This window comes from Podarcis erhardii, assembly GCF_964252035.2.
Source record: "Podarcis erhardii genome assembly, chromosome: 2".
Classification (NCBI taxonomy): domain Eukaryota; kingdom Metazoa; phylum Chordata; class Lepidosauria; order Squamata; family Lacertidae; genus Podarcis; species Podarcis erhardii.
Genome location: NC_138498.1, coordinates 25,278,602 through 25,301,082, shown reverse-complemented (window position 1 = coordinate 25,301,082; position 22,481 = coordinate 25,278,602). Strand labels below are relative to the sequence as shown.

The 22,481-nt window shown below is 44.3% G+C and overlaps 1 long non-coding RNA gene across 1 annotated transcript; it reads left to right on the top strand.

Moving 5' to 3' along the window:
* The first annotated feature begins 2,863 nt into the window (after positions 1 to 2,863).
* On the top strand, positions 2,864 to 20,956 carry LOC309335145. Its single transcript, XR_014153393.1, has 4 exons — positions 2,864 to 4,022; positions 5,646 to 5,685; positions 14,006 to 14,102; positions 20,703 to 20,956. It is a non-coding gene; the product is annotated as an uncharacterized lncRNA (long non-coding RNA).
* The last annotated feature ends 1,525 nt before the right edge of the window (positions 20,957 to 22,481 follow it).

Sequence of the window (22,481 nt, the reverse complement as noted above, 5' to 3'; positions counted from 1 at the left end):
ATCCTCAGCATATTAAAATTAATTCTGTCTGAAATGAGTCCAAAGCAAAAGCACTTTAGGGCATTCTGACAAAAATAGTTGCCCTGAAACAACCTCAGAGAAATCAGTGTTCTTCAGAATTACACGTCAATTGATCTGTAGCCGCAAAAAATTGAGAGTCCTCCAATAAAACTCTTTTTTAATTCAACGGCGCCTATACTCTCACAATCAGCTGATGTTTATCTAGTATGCTCAAAAGCTCTTTCTATTCTGATGATTATCTCTGCTAGACATTCTGCTAGTATCCACTGCCATACATATGACTGTGCAGTGTTATCTACTCTGGGAACAGGGATGGCACAACTGGAGACAGTTAGGAGTTGTGCCCATGAGCATTCTTCATGTAATGCACATTTCTTCAAATGCGTAACATTACTTGGGCTTGTATTCTTCCCATATCCATTTTGAGACCCCTAAGTTGGCATTAGTCATGACCTGGCTGGCCACATCAGGATTCAGAAGCTATGTAGCTTCCGGGAAATGTGATCACGATTCCTTTGCTATTTAATATAGCAAAAAATATCTGATTAGGTAGGTAGATAATCCTGACTCCTGCTACTGCTTGTATGAAAGGGGTGGGAGGTATCACAGTAATTGTTTCTGGAAGGAGGCAGGGGCCAGCTCCCACCTTACGCTTCCCAGAACATGCTTTTTCTCTGGGTGTGTGTGTGTGTTGCAGTCCAGACCCACAAAGGAGATCAACAGAAGACTCACGATGAGTAAGGAACATTCACCGCCTCCAGGACAGGCAGATCTTCTGTCACCCTTGCCTGCTTCTGTAACAGAAGTTGAAATTGCATTGATATGAATGATGAATGGTATATAAATACAGCAAGCGTTGTTGTAGTTGTTGTTTTCCAAAATGCCATCCACATAAATTCTTTAATACACTGTGAGGTTTGCATATTCAAGACCCTAGTTGCAAACTTTCTCAAATCTGCCAGTACAGATTGACAAAATTTACTGTGTTCCCAGCACTGCCTTATAACCCAAGGTTTCATAAATATGCATGCCCATCAGATAATCTGTGTCTTTTATGATGAAGTTCTTCCGTTTGGGGGTTTGCAAAAGTCTTAGATCATGTGACTCATTCTGAAATGACATTTAAAAAAAAAAGCTGGGGTGGAAATTTGTATGAGAAATGATTTACCCATTCTTATTCTTCTTTCCGTAGGCAGTGTTTTGATGGGCTATATTTAACCTCTACCAAGAGCTTCATAATATTGCAAAAGATGGGACTTGTGGAATTAAAGGCTGTTCTTGGTATTGCAAATACAGTTGTTGCAGTTATAGCACCTATTGGTCCTCCAGAGGCAGCCATTTTGTAGCCTCCATATCCCTGGGTAGGATAAACATTTACTGCAATTCCTCCAACTGGCTTTCTGTGGTTAAAAGGTTTACTAAAGCCTACTCTGGCCATCCCTTGCTTTACACAAAAGATGGTGCTATGGCAGATTGTTTCAGTGAACCCCTTGGGCTGCAACTAAAACAGCTCTGGGTTGCAGCCAGGATGGTAAGCACAGCTCACGTTTCACATAATTCTGGAACTTTTAACTTTACCGCCATTTCTCGCTGCATGAAACTGCTGCTGTGCTTATGGCTAGGAATGGGTGAGCATGCCAATTTCAGTTTCTCTCAGTATCTTGTTTATCCAATCTTAAATTCTGTTCTCCACATTTCCACAGCAGCAAGCGATTAAAAAAAAAAGTCTGCATTTTATCAGCATTTTAGTGTGAATTTCTCTTCATATACACATTTTGCATGTGATTTTAATTAATATACACATTTTTGCAATTTCCCCTAATATAATGCATTTCTTTATGTTAGTTTCAGAAATATATGCATTTGTATCAATACTTTGTCCTAGTACGTGCATTTTTGTACATGTGAGTTGGCTGGAGAATGGCCCTGCAAATTCTGAAGGATGAATTTTGAAGGACGGCTGTGTTTTAGTTCATACCTTGTTTCAGAAAGTGCAAATTATGTTAAGTTCACCTTGAAATGTGGACCAGATCAAATTTTTCCACTACCCTTATAAATGTCATCATGTCCTTGGCTTGCCTGCTGTAGCCGATGATTGGCAGGAGCTGCCAGCTTGGTGATGAGCCACCAGGTCTACAGGCTGCAGCATCTCCATGGGCAGGGAAGAAGTCCAAGTACTAGTTGTCTTCCCTGTCTCTGCCTTCTGCTGATTCCTGGCTTTATCTCCTGGCTCAGGCCCCTGGCATGATTCCTGGTTCCAACTTGACAGCTACCTCTGACTCACTGATTTTGTGCAATGGTGGAAGCACTTTTGAGTTGAGGATTGCATGGTCTGCCGAGTCCTCTGGAGCTGACCCTGAGAGAAGCCCAACCAAAGAATTGGGTGGTGGTATCAAGGCACTTCATGCTATCCCATTAGTACAATCCCTCTGTGTGTCTAATTGGCAAGTTGGGCAGAGCTCTCCTAAACAGCAGCTATGTTGAGCAGAGCATTCATAAAACTAGTAGGGGCCTTGTCCTTGTGAGCAGCAGATCTTGGCTGCTCATAATCTCATGGATCTTGCCACTTTATTTCATTTCTTATGAATACAATAATTTACGTCACAGTCCCAATTTCCAGAAATTGAAGCTCAGACCAAGAGGAGTTAAAGACACACCAAGTAAGTGCTGGGAGGACAAACACACCGTCAAATATCGCTTCTTCCCAGTTTAGTAGGCAGAACATCTTGCCACTCAATGTGGCTATGGGGGAAGATGGAATTGTCATTATCAATGCCGTCTGGTGGTCACTGTTAATATTTTGCATGACCCAATGCAAGCCACAAAGTGGTTGTTGAACTGCATGGCATTGATTCAGAGAGATCAAAGTATTCCCCCTAATGCCCCAAGGGGTAGTTGTACTTTTAAGAAGCACCCAGGGAGAACAGCTCTTTTTGAACCAAGCAGTAGGCAAAAACATGCAACTTGTGATCTGCTCTCATAGGGACAAACGAGTGGGAAAATGACTAGCCTTTCCCTGCAATTAAACTGTCTCATAACCTAATCATGATCACGACTGGGTTGGCAACTAATGGGTTGCTGTTTCTCTGAACTGGACTGTGCCCACAACTGAGCATTGCCACAGAGAAACTCTCAGAAGAATGCTTACTCTAAGAATCTGGTTTTCTGAATAAAAGGGACGCTGTTGGCATTGTCTTGAGGTCATGACAAACTGGCACTGCATCGTAAACAGATACTTTGTCCCTGCCTCACCCCTTCCCTCCTCCACATTTCCTGAATGGATCACCCAGGGGGGGTTTGGTAGCAGAGTCTGGAGGGGAAGTCTTATTGCTAAGGAGATTCTGCAGAATAAGTTTCCAAACTCTTTAGTAACTTAAGCTTTCTGTACTGAAAACAATCTATAGCAGAAGAAGGTGTCTTTTTTTATCAGTAAGAACAGAAGTTAGGGGTTTGTTTGTTTTTTAAGTAATTCAGGATGTGTACTACTTTTATAGATCTCCTGAGGATTTCAGCTGTTTGTTCAGATGACATAAAACAGAAGAGGAAATAAATGCAAAACGTTTGCAGCAACGGATCCTGAAAATACCTAAATCTGTTGAGAGAGAGAGAGAGAGAGAGAAGCTGAGGACTGAACCAAACCAGCACTGGCAATGCTCAGAAAACAGGGCCTTCTATTAGCTTTATACAAAAAACAAAAAACAAAATCAGATTCTCCAGTTATCATCAGAGATATTGTTAAGATGTTTGCTGAGAAGCAAGGCTCATTTAGAGGACAAAATCAATACATAAAATGTTTGAATGCATTTCACAAATCTGTTGTTTAAAATGTTAAAAGCAGTTGCGGGGATGCAGTGGGAAACTGATCAAGACTGCACCACCAATGGGAGAGGGGTTTTTTTAACCCTTTCTCCTCTGCCACAGTCTCAGTGAACATCTCCCCACCCAAAAAGCTTCTATTGAGCCCAGACAGAAAGCTTCCATTCATTTTAATTTTATTATATGTAAGTTATTTCATTATTTATTGGCTTTAAATTGTAAAATGTGGTAGTAAATTAATTCCCTACTCTCCCTGCTAGTGGATACTGATCCCACTATTCATTCTTCCTTCCTTCCTTCCTTCCTTCCTTCCTTCCTTCCTTCCTTCTGTTCTTTCTTTCTTGCTTGCTTGCTTGCTTTCCATCAAATTAACTTAAGCAATGCCAGAAGTGCCAACTTGGCCCCGTGACCATGGGTGCCTGGGGCCGTGGGTGCCATGCAGTGTGCATAGCCCTAGCACCAAAATTTGTGGGTGTCCAGCCCCTTCATGGGGAATCTTGTGGGTGCTCAGGCACCCAGGGCCCCAGGGAGTTGGCACCTATGAGCAATGCTGGGTCCATTGCATTATAATATTCATTCTCTCTCCATAATGATACATCTGCAGCAAAAGGTATCCACCAACTAGACTCTAGCTGTTCTGCAACAAGCTGTAAACTCTAATGAAGCTTAAACTTCAAAGGGAAACAAAATCTAACAGCACGTCGAAATGGCTATTTATAAAGAAAATAACAACCTCTGTCCCATTTCCAAGGGACCTGGCTGACCTGCACACACTGAAATCTGAATGCTACTGAATCAAGGCGATTCCTGGTGGTACCTGCTGAAATACTCAGGAGGCTGCTGCCATAAGAATATTGATCATAGTAGTGTCTGTCAGTCATCCTTTACTATTGAAATTATTATTGACCCAGAAACTTGCTAATTCGCATCCACACACCCCTGTGTATTCCTAATTGTGGTGAAAGCGCTCCTCAGCTGTCAGCAGAGATTTGATAAGGCAACAGGACACTTGTTTTCATGGAACGCTTTGCTGCAATTTTAATGAAATGAGAGCTGTTAAAGTGGTTCAGTATAGCTTCTTCTGCACAACTGGCACCAAATGAATCCAAGAACATCCCAAATAAGACGGGACAGGTGTCAGATATGCAAAGCAAGACCGTACCTTTATGAGATGTGCAGAAAAGGGAATCCCAGCAGGCACAGCCATTCTTACTCCGTGTGGCAAAACCCACTCACTGGCATTGACTTTAGGATCCTTGTTGATCTTTCAATCTAGTCATTCTATGTGGGGGTAAGCTTTTTCCTTGCCACAGGAATATGGTGATTCCCAATCCCATACACCGTAGGGTACAATCAAACTGAAAGCTGCTATCTTTCACCAGAGAGCCAAGAAGGTACTTGGACTGTCAAGCGGAAGACAGGGGAGGCTCGGCGCATGGGATTAGACCATTAGTCTGTGATGCTTTGCTAACCACTGTTTTGCGAAAGTAACACCACAGTTTCCAGCAGCCTTAAATCCAGACTCTGACTCATGAGGCCTTCACAGCATTCAAGCAATAAATCATCTAGTAATTATGCCAATAACTGTTCCTGTTTGGTACACTAAGCAAAACAAATCCTTTGTTACGTTTTCTCAGCACTGTGGTGCAAAAATAACTTGCGGTCTATTATTGACGTCTGTTCCTTTTCACATGCAATTCTTTCCATCTTCTCTGAATGCTACAACTGGGCATCATTTCTAGAGCACTTTCTGCTTGCCCTCACAACAACCTTCTGAGAATGGGTCACTATCTTCTTTCATTTTACAGATGGCAAACAGAAGTGGAGAGACAAAATGACTTCATCACGGTAACTCATGATGACAAAAGTAGTACTTGAATCCAAGTCACATATCCACCTCTGCTACTCCAGCTCCCGGACCTTCCTGGATCTAAATGTGGGGTGCTTTTTAGAAAAAACAAAGGGATGGTGGAAGCAGAGAGGGCTTTCATTCATTGCCCTCCCGGCTGCTGATTTGTCCCTCCAAGAATATCTGCACTGACTTCCTCTCCCTTATTTCCTTCTTTGGCATCCTAGCAGCAGGAAAGCCCACAAGAGGGACATACAGAACAGCCCTATATAGGTTTCCTGAGTAGTAAACAGAATTCAGGGGGCTGACTCCCACATCAAGGTGCATAGGATCACAGCATATTAATGCATCCACATGGTAGTTTTGGAAGGGGTCAAATTAATAATAATAATAATAATAATAATAATAATAATAATAATAATAATAATGTATTTATACCTTGCCCATCTGGCTGGGTTTCCCCAGCCACTCTGGGCAGCTTCCAACAAAACACTAAAATACAATAGTCTATTAAACATTAAAAGCTTCCCTAAACAGGGCTGCCTTCAGATGTCTTTTGGTAGTTGTTTTTCTCTTTGACATCTGGTGGGGGGGGGTCCACAGGGCGGGTGCCACTACGGAGAAGGTCTTCTGCCTGGTTCCCTGTAACTTGGCTTCTTGCAGCGAGGGAACCACCAGAAGGCCCTCGGCACTGGACCTCAGTGTCCGGGCAGAACGATGGGGGTGGAGATGCTCCTTCAGGTATACTGGACCGTGTGTTTGGAGGTACATATCCAACACACTGGGCAAGGTCAGTGTGGCAGTCTGCATTAAAGAGTATGATCCCTTTACTTGTAATATGCATGAAGAGCTCAAAGTGGCTTGCATGTTTCCTAGGCAATCACCTGTTTAGGCAGCTTACAAGGCCAGATTTCTCATAGGAAGCACCACGGACACATTTACACACAAATATGTCTGTTGTTCCAAAGCCAATTCTTTTATTTTACCATTAAAGTGGTAAGCCAAGTACATGAGAAGCTACTGTGCTCCAAGTTTTGATGCATCTTCCTCTGCAGATTTATATTGCTTTGGGAACCCATCTAAAATGTGTTCGCACAAAGTTTGCAGGTGATTATGTGACATCCATGGTTGATCAAGAGTCCATTATGATTTGTTGGTGAGGACATCAAATGGCAGGATGCCAAGCAACTGTCATATCCCACACTTCCCAGCACATCTTCCTATTACTTTCCTTATTGCAAAACGCCTGGGGGTTTTTTGGGAAGTAAAATCAAACAAGAGCACCAAATCCACTATAATTGTGCAAGCTGAATTTGCCTGTTTTGTGATTCAATGCCACCCACGAAATAGCAACAGTCTGGCAGCGGCCGTGATTTCTCTGAGACCAAGGGAATTTCCAGTTCTGAATATTGCAAGCTAGAAGCTTCATGCAAGGGATTGGGGAGGGGGAATTATCCACAACACAATCAAGAGGAATGGGTGTCACATCTGTACTAAATCTGATTTCTTCCTCAGTTGCTAAGCACCTTGGTTATAGATGCAGTTGTTTTTCCCTTCTAACGTCACATCTGGAGCCTGAGCCAGAGGTTTTGTTTCCTGAATTCTAATTACATACTTTTTAAAGGTCACCCAGAAGGAAGGATGGCAGAGGAGTCTTAACGTAATGCCAGGGATGAATTAGGGCACCGTGAAACCTGAAAAATTGTCTCTCCAGTCCCAGACCAAAGAGGGGAGTTCTTCAAGGGTGCAGAATTTCAGCCAGACTCTCTGAAGGCATGTTGGGAATACGAAGGGAGTGGTAGGAAATATTATGACAGTGTATTAAACCTTGGCTGCACATGCATCTGAATGAGAAAAGCAATGAAACGAGCAGCCAAAAACTCTGCATCCCAGACTCAGAAAAATAGTTCAGTGATTTAAAAACATTCAGTTGCATCTCAGGAATGCCTGCGAAAATGTACTCACTTTCACAGCCCAGTACAAAGCTACCAACAACATCCACTTCTCCCCAGGATGAGAAGCAAACGGCTATCAAAATATCAGGGTCAGCAGTTCCATGGATCAGGATAACTAGTGGGATGGTCACTGTTAGAAGGCTGTCGTGCTGTGCTGCCATTGTCATAATTACACCATGCTGGTGTCAATCATTGGGTGTGAATCCTTCACCAATGCCTTAGCAACTAACTAACTAACTAAATCCCAGGGTTACTATCTGAGTTTCTCACAGTGTTCTGGAACAACCCAACATCAAGGGATTGTGGGAAAATAAAATGGCAGCCACCCAATAGTGTTCAAAGCTCTGCTGCTGGGTAAGCCAGCTAGAGCTCACCAACAAGGGGGTACAGGCTGCCACAAGACACTTCACTCAAATATGAAGCTGCACAGGGTCTTGATTCCTCAGCAGCAGGTTTTAAGCATCTTTCTGCCTAAACCAAAGCTGTACTCAACTCACAAGGACATGGCAGTATGTTCTGTGATGTAGGAGATGTTCAGAGATGGAGTGGCTTGCATATTTGTGCGGCCACAGATTCTAGCTTTCCCAGAAGTTATTCTCCCAGCCATACAACAGACTAACAATGGCTTGGCATGGAAACATGTCTGACAGGATTCCCTGAGAACACGGACTGCTTCCTGCATTTTGAGTGATATCCAAAGTTAGTCATAATCAATTCAACTAACTGGTCTTGCTACCAGAAGCCCATGCAGTGCAACTATGCTGAGGTTCTTGTGCCAGCGCTCCGTGCTTTTTATTGGCTACCTGTTGTCAGCTACTCTACCTACCAAAATTCACCTTCTGCATCCTTGCCAGGCAAGCCCAGCTACTAGCTGGCCAATAATTAACGTCCTCTTCTTCTTGAGGAAATTTTAAGGGTGGCTGGGGGGCTACAGAAAAAAGGAGGGGAAAGTTCTGCTGCGCAAGTGGAAGACTGTTGCACTAGCAAAATGGCAGCATTGGAGACAACCCAGTCTAAATACAATAATACATAATAAAAAAATATAATTTCACTACAACACACACACACACAATTAACAGTTTATTTTACATACATCGAAATTCAAGTGAGCATAAAGGTCACCAAAGTAAAATAATTTCACACCTAAACATAGCCCCAAAGCTGACAACATTAGGCGTTCAGCCCCTTTCAGTGTGGGTTTCACTGACAATCACTCATAAGTGAACAACAGGCAGAGTGTTAATTCTGGCCTCTTTCTAAAACCTGATGAGGTCTGGCTCCAATTCAGCCTTGGTTTTACTCTCACCCATGAACATGCCAGGCAAGTAGGTATTCAAGATCAGGCATCAATCTGTCACCTAAAAGTACACACTTACCTGTACACACTTACCTTGGACTGGGAGTAAGCTCCACTGCACTTACTGGGGTTTTCTTCTGAATTAACATGTGTAGGATTCCCCTGTTAGACCAGAACGCATTCATCAGTAACTAATTGAAGCCAATCTCTGGTACACAGACAACTTTTTAAAATGACCTGTGATATTCCGGCACCTCAGTCCTAAAGGTTCTAATCGTCTTGGTACACAAGCATTGTTGTTGTTGTTGTTGTTTAGTCGTTTAGTCGTGTCCGACTCTTTGTGACCCCATGGACGCCACACCAGGCACTTCTGTCTTCCACTGCCTCCCGCAGTTTGGTCAAACTCATGCTGGTAGCTTCAAAGACACTATCAAACCATCTTGTCCTCTGTCGTCCCCTTCTCCTTGTGCCCTCCATCTTTCCCAACATCAGGGTCTTTTCCAGGGAGTCTTCTCTTCTCATGAGGTGGCCAAAGTATTGGAGCCTCAGCTTCAGGATCTGTCCTTCCAGTGAGCACTCAGGGCTGATTTCCTTAAGAATGGAGAGGTCTGATCTTCTTGCAGTCCATGGGACTCTCAAGAGTCTCCTCCAGCACCATAATTCAAAAGCATCAATTCTTCAGCGATCAGCCTTCTTTATGGTCCAGCTCTCACTTCCATACATCACTACTGGGAAAACCATATCTTTTACTATACGGACCTTTGTTGGTAAGGTGATGTCTCTGCTTTTTAAGATGCTGTCTAGGTTTGTCATCACTTTTCTCCCAAGAAGCAGGCGTCTTTTAATTTCATTATTGCTGTCACCATCTGCAGTGATCATGGAGCCCAAGAAAGTAAAATCTCTCACTGCCTCCATTTCTTCCCCTTCTATTTGCCAGGAGGTGATGGGACCAGTGGCCATGATCTTCATTTTTTTGATGTTGAGCTTCAGACCATATTTTGCGCTCTCCTCTTTCACCCTCAATAAAAGGTTCTTTAATTCCTCCTCACTTTCTGCCATCAAGGTTGTGTCATCTGCATATCTGAGGTTGTTGATATTTCTTCCAGCAATCTTAATTCCGGCTAGGGATTCATCCAGCCCAGCCTTTCGCACGATGAATTCTGCATATAAGTTAAATAAGCAGGGAGACAAAATACAGCCTTGTTGGACTCCTTTCCCAATTTTGAACCAATCAGTTGTTCCATATCCAGTTCTAACTGTAGCTTCTTGTCCCACATAGAGATTTCTCAGGAGACAGATGAGGTGATCAGGCACTCCCATTTCTTTAAGAACTTGCCATAGTTTGCTGTGGTCGACACAGTCAAAGGCTTTTGCATAGTCAATGAAGTAGAAGTAGATGTCTTTCTGGAACTCTCTAGCTTTCTCCATAATCCAGCGCATGTTTGCAATTTGGTCTCTGGTTCCTCTGCCTCTTCTAAATCCAGCTTGCACTTCTGGGAGTTCTCGGTCCACATACTGCCTGAGCCTTCCTTGTAGAATTGTAAGCATAACCTTGCTGGCGTGTGAAATGAGTGCAGTTGTGCGGTAGTTGGAGCATTCTTTAGCACTGCCCTTCTTTGGGATTGGGATGTAGACTGATCTTCTCCAATCTTCTGGCCATTGTTGAGTTTTCCAAACTTGCTGGCATATTGAGTGTAGCACCTTAACAGCATCATCTTTTAAAATTTTAAATAGTTCAGCTGGAATACCATCACTTCCACTGGCCTTGTTATTTGCAGTGCTTTCTAAGGCCCATTTGACTTCACTCTCCAGGATGTCTGGCTCAAGGTCAACAACCACACTACCTGGGGTGTATAAGAAATCCATATCTTTCTGGTATAATTCCTCTGTGTATTCTTGCCACCTCTTCTTGATGTCTTCTGCTTCTGTTAGGTCCTTACCACTTTTGTCCTTTATTATGGTAATCTTTGAACAAAATGTTCCTTTCATATCTCCAATTTTCTTGAACAGATCTCTGGTTCTTCCCATTCTGTTGTTTTCCTCTATTTCTTTGCATTGCTCGTTTAAGAAGGCCTTCTTGTCTCTCCTTGCTATTTTTTGGAAATCTGCATTCAATTTCCTGTATCTTTCTCTATCTCCCTCGCATTTTGCTTGCCTTCTCTCCCCCCGCTATTTGTAAGGCCTCATTGGACAGCCACTTTGCTTTCTTGCATTTTCTTTTCATTGGGATGGTTTTCGTTGCTGCCTCCTGTATAATGTTACGAGCCTCCATCCATAGTTCTTCAGGCACTCTGTCCAGCAAATCTAAATCCTTAAACCTGTTCCTCAGTTTCACTGTGTATTCATAAGGGATTTGATTTAGATTGTATCTTACCGGCCCAGTGGTTTTTCCTACTTTCTTCAGTTTAAGCTTGAATTTTGCTATAAGAAGCTGATGATCTGAGCCACAGTCCACTCCAGGTCTTGTTTTTGCTGACTGTATAGAGCTTCTCCATCTTTGGCTGCAGAGAATATAATCAATCTGATTTCGATGCTGCCCATCTGGTGATGTCCATGTGTAGAGTCGTCTCTTGTGTTGTTGGAAAAGCGTGTTTGTGATGACCCGCTTGTTCTCTTGACAGAACTCTATTAGCCTTTGCCCTGCTTCGTTTTGATCTCCAAGGCCAAAATTGCCAGTTGTTCCTTTTATCTCTTGACTCCCTACTTTAGCATTCCAATCCCCATATAATGAGAAGAACATCCTTCTTTGGTGTCACTTCTATAAGGTGTTGTAAGTCTTCATAGAATTGGTCAATTTCAGTTTCTTCAGCACCAGTAGTTGGTGCATAAACTTGGATTACTGTTATGTTAAAAGGTCTGCCTTGGATTCGTATCAAGATCATTCTATCATTTTTGAGATTGCATCCCAGTACAGCTTTCGCCACTCTTTTGTTGACTATGAGGGCCACTCCATTTCTTTTGCAGGTTTCTTGCCCACAGTAGTAGATATGATGATCATCCGTACTGAATTCGCCCATTCCCGTCCATTTTAGTTCACTGATGCCCAGGATGTCAATATTTATTCTTGCCATCTCATTTTTGACCACATCCAACTCACCCAGGTTCATGGTTCTTACATTCCAGGTTCCTATGCAATATTTTTCTTTACAGCATTGGACTTTCCTTTCTCTTCCAGGCATATCCGCAACTGAGCGTCCTTTCAGCTTTAGCCCAGGCACTTCATCAGCTCTGGATCTACTTGTACTTGTCCTCCGCTCTTCCCCAGTAGCATGTTGGACGCCTTCCGACCTGAGGGGCTCATCTTCCAGTGTCATAACTTTTATATGCCTGTTGTCTTTGTCCATGGAGTTTTCTTGGCAGGGATACTGGAGTGGCTTGCCGGTTCCTCCTCCAGGTGGATCACGTTTGGTCAAAACTCTCCACTATGACCTGTTCATCTTGGGTGCCCTGCTCAGCATAGTTCATAGCTTCTCTGAGTTCTTCAAGTCCCTTCGCCACGGCAAGGCAGTGATCCATGAAGTGGTACACAAGCATAGAATTATGTTTTGCATAGCCCATCATAAGCCCCTCCTCCTGCCAATTTTGTAGGATTTAGGACTGGGTGAAAATTCGGTTTTTCTATAGTGAATTATTCAACTGCCTGACAGTATACATCTGCATGTGCTCTTACCTAGTGCAGATTGTACAATATAATTTACATTCCTTTCTCGTTATTCACAGGCAAAACACATTGTTGGAATGTAATCTGCTCCCCATGTAGTCTGCAAAGTGTATATTGAGGAATAATCAAAGGGTTTTAGGCTTGTCTTTCTCTAAGCACACTAAACATCCCTCCAGCACCTTGTGACATGATCACAGTGGATACCTTATGAGATGTATAATCTGATACCATCTGTAGTGTTGGCATTTCCTTACATTAGCCAGAGAAATGAATACTGATTGGCACATGGAATGGGGCTAGTCTTTCACCTTAACAGGGAAAACCATACTGGTGAAAATGTATTTGTATATTTAGCTAGACCTTTGACATATTAGACATTACAGGCATACCTGCAGAGATTTCTGGGCAACAAAATAAATAAAAATAATATTACACATTCTTGTTTGTAAGGGGCATTTCCACCCCCATCATTCTACCTGGACACTGAGGTCCAGTGCCGAGGGCCTTCTGGCGATTCCCTCACTGCGAGAAGCCAAGTTACAGGGAACCAGGCAGAAGGCCTTCTCAGTGGTGGCGCCTGCCCTGTGGAACGTTCTTCCATCAGATGTCAAAGAGAACAACAACTACCAAACTTTTAGAAGACATCTGAAGGCAGCCCTGTTTAGGGAAGCTTTTAATGTTTGATGTATTACTGTATTTTAATATTTGGTTGGAAGCTGCCCAGAGTGGCTGGGGAAGCCCAGCCAGATGGGCGGGGTATAAATAATAAATTGTTGTTGTTGCTGCTGCTGTTTTATTATACAACAAGGAACACAATTCAATGGGGCACTTCCCAGCACAAGCCCCATTAAAATGAACGAAATTGGCACAGGAGTACCATGTTCTTGTGTAGCTCACATTCAGTTCAATGGGCCGTGCCCAGGAGACGTTCCCAGTCGAGTGTGTCCAGTACTCAGGACCAGCCCTACCATTAGGCAGAAGGAGGCAGGTGCCTCAGGTGGCAGATGCTGGAGGCCAGCAGTCTATCAACCATTCCCCAAACTAATCTTTAATGCTGAGGATTTATGAATAATAAAAGCCTGGATATTTCCCCATGGAGTTAAAAAAGAAGACAGTACTATGCAAAGAAAAGGCTCAAGAGTAGTCCTAACCACAGAATGGGAATCAGAGAAAATGACAATTTAATACAGAGCTAACCTCACCCTTTGGGTGGAGAGCTTTTTTGTAAAGTCTCTCATTTGCTGACAATGAGATAATAAATGCCTTCGATCCTAATGCTGTGGTTTCCTGCTATTGACTCATTTTACTGGGCTTCCACGATAGTCTCTCAGCTATCCTATGATAACTTGCTAAAACCTGCTGGCTAATCCTCTTTTTGAAAGCATCTCATTGTGCCTGAATCCTAGGCAACTGCAACCAGTTTTCTATTGCAAAACGCATGTAAAGGATGATAACTGAAAAGAGACCAGATCCTCTAGATGACATGCTTAGGACACTAAAAGGGTGAGGTCCAATGACACGTTCCAAATCTGGATTAATCAGTAAATTGAGGATAAAAGTTCCAGGTTGTGTTTCTTCCTGTGGTTTTACCAGAATTATCCCAGTGAAGGAAAAGGGATCAATCCAGGCACTTTGAACATTCCTTGAGGTCACCACTAAGTAGATGTGGGGACTTTAGCAACATTTCCAGCTTCTGGGTAAATGAAATACAGTAGCCTCTCCAGCTTCACAGCTGAAGCCCCTGTTCATCAGCTTGGTTGTGGTGGGTGGACAATGTTTGCATGCTCCCCACCAACACATGAAACAAAACTCCCTGCACATTCAAAATTGGAGAGAAGGCTAGAAATTTCTCCTTAGCATGCAATCTTTCCTCAGGACAATTTTAGACAGGGGAGCATGCAAACAAGTCAATCCCAAGGCAGCTGTCTGAAGTAGTACACGTCAGTATGATGCCCACTATGCTAGCCAGCTGATCATATGATGGGACGCGGGTGGCACTATGGTCTAAACCACAGAGCCTAGGACTTGCTGATCAGAAGGTCGGCAGTTCGAATCCCCGTGACGGGGTGAGCTCCTGTCACTCAGTCCCTGCCCCTGCCAACCTAGCAGTTCGAAAGCACGTCAAAGTGCAAGTAGATAAATAGGTACCGTTCCAGCGGGAAGGTAAACGGCATTTCCGTGTGCTGCTCTGGTTCGCCAGAAGCGGCTTAGACATGCTGGCCACATGACCCAGAAGCTCCCTTGGCCAGTAAAGCGAGATGAGCGCCGCAACCTCAGAGTTGTTCGCAACTGGACCTAACAATCAGGGGTCCCTTTACCTTACCACTGCAGCGGGAAGGTAAATGGCATTTCCGTGGGCTCTGGTTTCCGTTATGGTGTTTCATTACACCAGAAGCAGTTTACTCATGCTGGCCACATGACCCGGAAAGCTGTCTGCAGACAAACGCCAGCTCCCTCGGCCTGAAAGCGAGATGAGCGCCACAACCCCATAGTCACCTTTGACTGGACTTAACCACCCAGGGGTCCTTTCCCTTTTTACCTTTACTTTATGAGCTCAGCTCTCAGAACTACCAAGATTCTTATCCTTGTGGATTTCAATTATTGGGCAAAATCTTCTGTTTGGTTAGAATGCCACAGAGGGAAAATACTAATCGTACCATGAGATTCAGAACATTTGAATGCCTACAAGCACATTGCATCCTTCTGCTGACTTTTTGATTTTGTGACTGCTTCATTCTCAGTCCAAGCCCTTAAATCAGACCCTTCCTTTTGCTCGTGGTACAAAATACTTTTTAACATTCTACACGGTGCTCTCCAATGGCTAAGCCAAGTAAAAAAAGAGCTTTGCTTCATTTGATAGACCCATGCCATCGCTTCAGCCATTCTAAATGCAGAGCTCGTGTCCGTCAGTCTTCCAGATTTGATTTGGTTTCAACAGAGGAGTGGTGTCTGGTCATCAACATTAGTAGCCAGAGCATTTGTAATCTAGATGAAAGTTTCCCGCCCCCTCGGCCGCTCTGAATTCCTAGGTCAACTTTTAGATTACGAATGAATATATTCCTCTCCTAGGCTGTGTACACAAAATGCAGCTAGGTTGTTCTTTTTCTCAACTTAGATCAAAGCTGTTTTTGTTGTTGTTGCTGTTGCTGTTGCTGTTGCTGTTGCTGTTGCTGTTGCTGTTGTTGTTTAGTCATTTAGTCATGTCCGACTCCTCGTGGCCCCATGGACCAGAGCACGCCAGGCACTCCTGTCTTCCACTGCCTCCCACAGTTTGGTCAAACTCACATTGGTAGCTTCTGTAACACTGTCCAACCATCTCGTCCTCTGTCGTCCCCTTCTCCTTGTGCCCTCCATCTTTCCCAACATCAGGGTCTTTTCCAGGGAGTCTTCTCTTCTCATGAGGTAGCCCAAGTACTGGAGCCTCAGCTTCAGGACCTGTCCTTCCAGTGAGCACTCAGGGCTGATTTCCTTAAGAATGGACACGTTTGATCTTCTTGCAGTCCATGGGACTCTCAAGAGTCTCCTCCAGCACCATAATTCAAAAGCATCAATTCTTCTGCGATCAGCTTTCTTTATGGTCCAGCTCTCACTTCCATACATCACTACTGGGAAAACCATAGCTTTAACTATGCGGACCTTTGTCGGCAATGTGGTATCTCTGCTTTTTAAGATGCTGTCTAGGTTTGTCATTGCTTTTCTCCCAAGAAGCAGGCGTTTTTTAATTTCATGACTGCTGTCACCATCTGCAGTGATCATGGAGCCCAAGAAAGTAAAATCTCTCACTGCCTCCATTTCTTCCCCTTCTATTTGCCAGGAGATGATGGGACCAGTGGCCATGATCTTAGTTTTTTTGATGTTGAGCTTCAGACCATATTTTGCGCTCTCCTCTTTCACAAAAGACTTTGATTGCAGATTCTATTCCAACATCCCATTTTACTTTGATATCCACTCTTTCTCCTCGTGCCTTAACTACATCATAGGTTAATTCCACCAACTAACTTTGAGAAGTTTAACTACAGTTTTAATTTTGCCACATCCTCCTAAGAGGAATTGGAACCACTTTTATTATTACTTTGAAGCATACCTCCGGTTGAAAATGTAAACATTAAAACTTCTTGTTGCTGCTTTTAGTTGGGTCAGACAAAACCGTTGATTTGGGTTAGGAATTTTCTTCAGCCAAGTAAACTGTGAAAATTCATGAAAGGAACAGCTTGCTATACATTTGGAAGAGTCCCAAGCAGACCCGGTGTTTTCAATAGGGCTTGTTCCCTAGTCAGTATGTTTACAATTGCAGCCAAAAGTTTAAGATTACTGTAAGATGCTGATCCCAGCATATAATAATAATAATAATAATAATAAATTTTATTTATATCCCGCCCTCCCCAGCCGAAGCCGGGCTCAGGGCGGCTAACAACAATCAACAATCAAACAATCAAATATTCATACATTCTAAAAATATTACATTATAAAAATCAATTAAAATCAGATTAATGGCAACTAATTAAGCAAGATTCTAAGCAGGTTGCCAGAGGAGGGAGTCAGGCTGCGCCCTGACCAAAGGCCTGGTGGAACAACTCTGTCTTGCAGGCCCTGCGGAAGGATGTCAGGTCCCGCAGGGCCCTAGTCTCTTGTGACAGAGCGTTCCACCAGATTGGAGCCGCAGCCGAGAAGGCCCTGGCTCTAGTTGAGGCCAGCCTAACCTCTCTGAGGCCTGGGACCTTGAGGATGTTATTATTTGCAGACCGTAGGTTTCTCTGTGGGGCATACCAGGAGAGGCGGTCCCGTAGGTACGAGGGTCCTAGGCCGTATAGGGCTTTAAAGGTTAAAACCAGCACCTTAAACCTGATCCTGTACTCCACCGGGAGCCAGTGCAGCTGGTATAGTACCGGTTGAATGTGATCTCGCAGCGAAGACCCCATAAGGAGTCTCGCCGCGGCATTCTGCACCCGCTGGAGTTTCTGGGTCAGTCTTAAGGGCAGCCCCACGTAGAGCGAGTTACAATAATCCAGTCTGGAGGTGACCGTCGCATGGATCACAGTGGCTAGGTCAGGGCGAGAGAGATAAGGGGCCAAGTGCTTAGCTTGGCGGAGATGAAAAAATGCCGCCTTTGTTATAGCTGTAATCTGCGCCTCCATAGAGAGGGAGGTATCGAAGATTACACCCAAACTCTTAACGGACGGTGCTGGCACTAGTTGCACCCCCGCAAGAGATGGGAGTTGCCCCCTCAATCCCATATCATCCCGCCCCAGCCAGAGGACCTCTGTCTTCGAAGGATTTAACTTCAACCGGCTCCCACGTAACCATCCAGCCACAGCTTCCAGACATCTCGCCAGTGTATCGGGGGCCGAGTCAGGATGGCCATCCATCAACAGATAGAGTTGGGTGTCATCGGCATACTGATGGCAACCCAGCCCAAAACTCCGGACAAGCTGGGCGAGGGGGCGCATAAAGATGTTAAAAAGCATCGGGGAGAGAATCGCACCCTGAGGCACTCCACACACCAAGGAGTGGCGCGATGACAATTCCCCCCCGAGCGCCACCCTCTGTCCCCGACCAGAGAGAAACGAGCGCAGCCATTGAAGGACTGTGCCCTGGATCCCCACGTCGGCAAGGCGGTGGTCCAGGAGTTCATGATCAACCATGTCGAAGGCTGCTGACAGATCTAGAAGAATCAGCAGCCCCGACCCGCCTCGATCCAGCTGCCTACGGAGATCATCTGTTAGGGCGACCAGAGCCGTCTCGGTCCCATGGCCAGCACGGAAGCCGGACTGGAATGGATCCAGAGCAGATGTTTCATCCAGAAACCTACCAAGCTGTTCAGCAACCGCTCTCTCAATCACCTTACCCAGGAATGGAAGATTCGAAACCGGGCGGTAATTGGATAGATCTAAGGGATCTAATGATGTTTTCTTTAAGAGCGGACGCACCACTGCCTCCTTCAGTTCCCCTGGGAATATCCCGGTGCCAAGGGACAAATTGATGATATCCCCCAGGGGGGCCCGCACCTCGTCTGGACACGCTCTAATCAGCCATGACGGGCACGGGTCAAGAGGACAGGTGGTGGGCTTTCCAGCTTGGAGGAGTCTGTCCACATCGGCTGGAGATATCCGGTCAAAATGGTCCAATACTGAACCCGAGGACAGTCGAGGGGCCTCCAGTTCCTTTATTGTATCCAAATTGGCAGGGAGGTCATGGCGGAGCAACAGGACCTTCTCCGCAAAAAAGCTCGCAAATGCCTCACAGCTGTGTGTCAGATTGTTATTTAAATTTGGCTGTCCTTCAAGGGACGTTAAAGACCGAATTATACTAAATAATTGCGCCGGGCGAGAGCTAGCGGATGCAATGGAGGCCGAGAAGTAAGACTTCTTAGCGGCCTTCACAGCCATCTCATAGGTTTTCATAAAAACCCTATAAGATGTTCTTGAGGCTCCGTCACGGGCACCCCGCCATACTCGCTCTAGCCGTCTGAGGTCCCGCTTCATTTTCCGAAGCTCCTCGGTAAACCAGGGAGCCCGGTTTCTGCGGGGTCGCAGAGGGCGCTTAGGTGCGATCTCATCGATGGCTGCCAGGAGCTGGGTATTCCAGCCCTCAACAAGCTCAGTCAATGAGTCGCCAGGGAGAGCAAGGTCCCGCAAGGCTTGACGGAATCTATCAGGGTCCATCAGCCTCTGCGGGCGAGCCCAAATCGGCTCGCCACCTAAGCAGGGTGGGGGTGGAAAGTCAATCCTGGCTTTCAGAGCATAGTGATCAGACCATGGCACCTTCATCGAAGGAGACATGATCACATCTATACCGGCACCAAAGATCAAATCCAGCGTGTGGCCTGCTTGATGTGTGGGGCCCGAAACAAACTGGGAGAGCCCTAGTGTCGCCATGGAAGACACCAGGTCCAGAGCCTGTGAGGAGGGAGCGGCATCAGCATGGAAGTTGAAGTCTCCCAATACCAATAGGTTAGGGAACTCCAAGGCCCAGCCGGCCACCGCCTCCAGCAGGCCTGACAGGGTGGCTGCTGGTGCGCTAGGTGGCCGGTACACCAGCCAGACAGCCAAGCTCTCCTCGGAGCCCCACACTAGGCCAACACATTCAATGCCAGGGATCGATGGCGATGGTAGAGCCCTGAAAGAACAATCTTCCCGGATTAATAATGCCACCCCTCCCCCCCGGCCCACAGTCCGTGACTGGTGGAGGACAGAAAGCAGCCAAAGTAAGGCTGTAAACAACAAACTCCAGGCAGGCATTCCCACTCATCTGATACTGCTGGTCTTGGCTGAACTGCTAAAATATTCTGTTACAGCCAGGTTGCTTAGAAATGCCAGAAGCTGAACATGTTCCTGGCAACTACAAGGAAAGGAGGGAAAGGGAGGGTCATGCCACACCTTCTGCTGGTAATTTCAAGCATGCCCAAATTCTAGTTTATGGCGGATTTGGTATGCCTATAAGTATTTGTTTATGCAGCGTTTTCAGCATGATCATTAATAATGAGTTATTAATGTAAGAGTATTTTCTCCTAATGGATTAATGCAATTAATATTGTTAGCACTTAAGCTATGGTAGCTAGCTACCAGCAAAAGTAATTTAATTCCATAGCCTGAACTACTTTTCATAAATTGGTTGTAATGAAACTCATCACTGTTTAATTCCCATTACAGTCTTATTGATGCCTGACATGCTCCCTCTTAAGCCCCAATTTTCTTTTTCCAATGATGTACTGTTTCTCGATTGATTGTTTCGACGTTTCATTAATATATAATGCCTCAAGTGAAGAAATTGAAATAATGGTAATCTGTTCCCACTGTGCTCTAATGACATTTCGCTGCAGTTAAGCTAGTCATTTTTTTTATTATTATTTAGAAGAAAACATTGATATCTAAGTTTGGACAATCTAACGCATTTGGGGGGATCATGCCCCAAATAACATTTCAATTAAAATCTCTTTGGGGTGGGCCCACAAAACTGCAGGAGGCACAGAAGAGCTTACTGTGAATGTATATAATGTTCGAACTTTTCAAAATGCCCCAAAGACTAGGGTTATATTTAACATTCTCTAATTTACATATTTTTGTAATACATATTTTAATGGAATTTCGAAATATCTCTCTTCAGACTGCTTCCATCGATCATCCCCTCCTGAGACCTACTGTGACAAATGTGACTGACAAGAATGACAATACGTTGTGATAGAATGAACAGCAAAACCCACCTCTATAGTAATCTTTTTTCCCCTTCCCTGTTTCAAATGGGGCATCTTGAAATTCTTGGATGCTTGGAAACAAATATCAAAAATTATTTGTTTGCTGAAATAAAGGCTCTGGCCAAATCATCTCAGCCTTACAGTCCTAACCCTGCCCCCCCCCCACAAAAAAATGCAAAGATTTAAACGAGAATATAGTTAAGATTCAGTGGTTTTGTTGCTGATTACTAATCATGGCTGATTAGTATTCGTGTTAATTTTTAGTTGATGTTTTCATTTTTTGTATGCAATTATTTCACTGTCATATGTTATGTAATTCTACCTTAGAATCATATACGATGGAGGGTGAACAATGTTAAAGAAGACAGTGGTGATGATTATGTTAAACTGAACATATTTCAGCTAGTAAGGATATTTTTATTTATTTATTTGTTTAAATGGCAGCCTTTCCAAGCCCTCTTTGAATTCTTTCTTCAGGGGCAAAGAACTGACAGGTGGTTGGTTGGTTGGTTGGTTGGTTTTTACTCACAAAAATATTTTTGCTTGCACTTTAAATGTAATCTCTCCATCAGTCCTTTGTCTCCCTCTGTTCTGATCTGGCTCCTGAAATCTCTCCATTTAAAAAAAAAAACAAAAACACAACCCAGATAAAACAATAAAACTGAGAAAAATTCACAACCATACTTTTAAAACATGCAAAAGTTTTAAATAGTAAGGCAGAGTACAATTTTGTTCTACCACTCAACTCCAGTTTACTTTACTCTGGGTTAGGAGGGGGGGAGGAGCAAATATGCTTTGCCCATTGTTAGTAACATGGTTATATATACCTGACGACGCCCACATGTAGCTTCTGTTAGGTTACCTAAGAAAATGGAAATAGCTCCGAGAAGGGGAAGGGTGTGTGAAACAGTCCTCCTGAGGAATGAAGACAGGAAATGAATTTTAAAGTGGCTTCTGCAAGTGCTGCTTTTTGCAGGACAAAAAAAATAAAATAAAATTCCAGAATCTGGAGGCAGAATATAGACAGATGCCTTGTACCATGGTGGACGGGCTAGTGCAGTCTCCTCTGGCTGTCAGGGTCTCAGGAAAATGTTGGCATCGTGTAATACAATGTGGCACATTTGGATTTCTGAGTAAGTGGTGTGGGCATCATCTCGTCTTGCCACTTCTCTCCCCCTCCCCGCCCATTTATTTTATTTAATAAAAGATGCATTCTTTGCGGAAGTGTCTAAGTGGCTAGCATCCCTCCTCCCTCAAGAGGCAGAAAGAAAGGGTGTGTGCACACAGGTCGGTTTTTGAAGGGATTTGAGCAGTAAACAGCCTCAGTCCAATATACCTGAAGGAGCGTCTCCACCTCCATCGATCTGCCCGGACACTGAGGTCCAGTGCCAAGGGCCTTTTGGCGGTTCCCTCGCTGCGAGAAGCCAAGTTACAGGGAACCAGGCAGAGGGCCTTCTCGGTAGTGGCATCCACCCTGTGGAACGCCCTCCCACCAGATGTCAAAGAGAAAAATAACTACCAAACTTTTAGAAGACATCTGAAGGCAGCCCTGTTTAGGGCAGCTTTTAATGTTTAATAGGTTATTGTATTTTAGTGTTTTGTTGGAAGCCGCCCAGAGTGGCTGGGGAAACCCAGCCAGATGGGCAGGGTATAATTAATAAATTATTATTATTATTTATTATTATTATTAT